The sequence below is a fragment of the Pelobates fuscus genome, chromosome 1, assembly GCF_036172605.1.
Source record: "Pelobates fuscus isolate aPelFus1 chromosome 1, aPelFus1.pri, whole genome shotgun sequence".
NCBI lineage: Eukaryota > Metazoa > Chordata > Amphibia > Anura > Pelobatidae > Pelobates > Pelobates fuscus.
The window spans coordinates 8,516,607-8,519,389 of NC_086317.1; positions in this window are offsets into that span (position 1 = coordinate 8,516,607).

Sequence of the window (2,783 nt, forward strand, 5' to 3'; positions counted from 1 at the left end):
AGACAGGGACTACTCGAATTATTCTCAAACAGCCAAAAGCTACTCCAGAATCGATATGTTCCTAATTAGCCATAGACATCTCCCCATATTACATGGAGCATCCATAGGTAACATCACGTGGTCGGACCACGCCCCAATATCCTTAACAGTCATTCTCCAGAACGAGGCCAAACCCACTACACACTGGCATCTAAACGAAACCCTTCTGGATGACCCCAGAGTGCTAGATGACTTGCGACAGACTGTAGACACCTATTTTATAGAAAATGGTAACACCGAGGTTTCAGACCCTTGGGTTTGGGAAGCCCACAAAGGAGTTATCAGAGGTACCCTTATTAAATGGGGCTCTAGAATTAAAAAAGAAAGGACGCACAAAATAGTGTCGCTCACAGCAGACATCCACACAGCCGAGGCCACACACAAACAAGATTCCACAGATGATAATTTCCAGAAATTAACAGCCCTGCGACTAGAATTAAGATCACTACTTACCGCAAGGGCAAATAGATCACTTCAACTGACAAGAGGCACTTTCTATGCCCAAGGCAACAAAAGTGGAAAACTATTGGCCAGAGCCTTGAAAGCCAGACAGCAGAGAGCATTTATAGATAAAATAACAGATGACACAGGTAGACAACATAACACCACAGAGGATATAGCCAAGGCGTTCAACGCTTTCTACGCAAACCTATATAACTTAACCCCCCCGAATGGACAAACCCACAACCTGAGGGACTATATTTCTACAAACCTACCATGCAAGATCCCAGACGACCAAGCACAAGCACTAGACGAACCATTCACACACGCGGAACTGCTTTCCACAATTAAAGCACTGCCGAAGGGTAAAACCCCCGGCCCAGATAGACTGACCGCTAGATACTAACGAACACTCAAGCAAGAACTGGCCCCTCACTTTTTGCAAACATTAAATAGCCTTACCCATGACACTCCCCTACCACCTCCAATGCTACGGGCATCCATCACTATCATCCCTAAGCCAGGCAAAGACCCCACAAAATGTGGTAGCTATAAACCCATATCACTAATAAATCTGGACCTAAAACTAATGGCGAAAATGATTGCTGTGGCGAAACCAACTTCGCCACTGTGGGCTGGAGAAGCCTGGCTGCTAGCCTCCTGCCCGCTGACTATGGCCCCTGGACATATTGCGCTTTAAAGACTATGTTTGGGCATGTACTAATTTGTATTGCTGCTGCTGGCCCTTTAACAGCAGCGATGGACATATTGGAACTTTTGGGACTACTGTACCTTTAAGACTGTGGAGCGTAGTACAGTAATCCTGCCTTTAATACTTTCATGTCATGTATGTATTTTTGTATGCAGTTAACCTGGGTTATATATGTGTACAGCATTCATCTGATTGTTCGGTAGAATCACTCCATTCATTGTATGGAGGAAACTACCGAACAACCAGACCACCCAGGACTAAGTGTGCCTCCAATTACCGTTTGCAACAATGTTGCAAACAGGTAATTGGCAATCCATGTAATGTATTATGTGTCCTCTGGGTGGCCGCCATTCGGGAAACAACCACGTGGCGGCGGCCATCTTAAACTGCCGAACAGCGGTGTTTTGCCGTCGAGCGTCTGGAACTAAAATCGGACACTCGACTAGGCAAACACCGCTGAGACCTCCAGACTTCCAGGATTTCGTATAGAAACTACCGAATGGCCCGCCGTTCGGTAGAAAGAACCCCTCAAACAAGGGAATTCATTCAAACCCTCTCCAGGCTCTATAACACAGGCAATTCGCCTGTTTTCATTCCCTTGTTTGTGACCGACCGCAGGGCCAAAATGCATGGAACTGTTTTCGGATACTTTACCCATGCGGTCGGTCAAAACTTTGCCTGCTCATAACTCCCGAACCCCTGGTCCGATCTGGGTGATTTTTGAGTATGTTGCTCACCCAGATCAGGGCTATCAGGGGATACCTGTTTTAGGGGTGTATCATATGTATTTGGGGTACATCCAGGAATTGGGGAAAAGTGTGTACTGTATAATTGGATTAAGTGTTAATCTAAGGGGAGGAAAGGTGTGGGAGGTACATCCATGTGATTGGTCAATTTCATCCTCCCCCTGGAAGTGTCCTGTATGTACCTGTTTGTGAATAAAAGCCGGGCTGGATGAGCCAGTCCAGAGTTCCTGTTTAACCCTCAAAATGAAGTGTCGTCTCGTTCTTGGGGGGAATTGGATTGTAAGCTGACTGCCAGGAGTGTAAGCGGATTGTATGCTTTTCTTGTTCAGCTGTGCCAGTTCGGAGTGTTATCTTGTATCCAGTTCGGGAGTTTGGTGTTCTGCAGTAGCTGTGCCTGTCTCTCAAAAAGGGGATTATCGCCTAAACGGATTTTATTCCCTTTTATGCTGAAACGGTCCGTTACAATTGCCAATAGGCTTAAACCTCTTTTACCAAACCTAGTCCACCCTGATCAGACGGGCTTTGTGCCTGGACGTGAGGCTGGAGATAATACCACGAAAATCCTAAATATCGTTCATGGAGCACAGGTGACTAAAACACCAACTCTACTGATGGCTATTGACGCTGAAAAGGCCTTTTACAGGGTGGACTGGTCTTATTTATTCATGGTCCTAGAGGTATTGGGGATGGGCCCTAGACTAAGGAATTGGATTCAAACCCTCTATAGGGGACCCTCGGCCAATGTCAGAATAAATGGCTAATTATCCGCACCATTCCCAATAAGCAATGGCACCCGCCAAGGCTGCCCCCTTTGATCCCTTTTGTTTGTCTTGGCCATGGAGCCT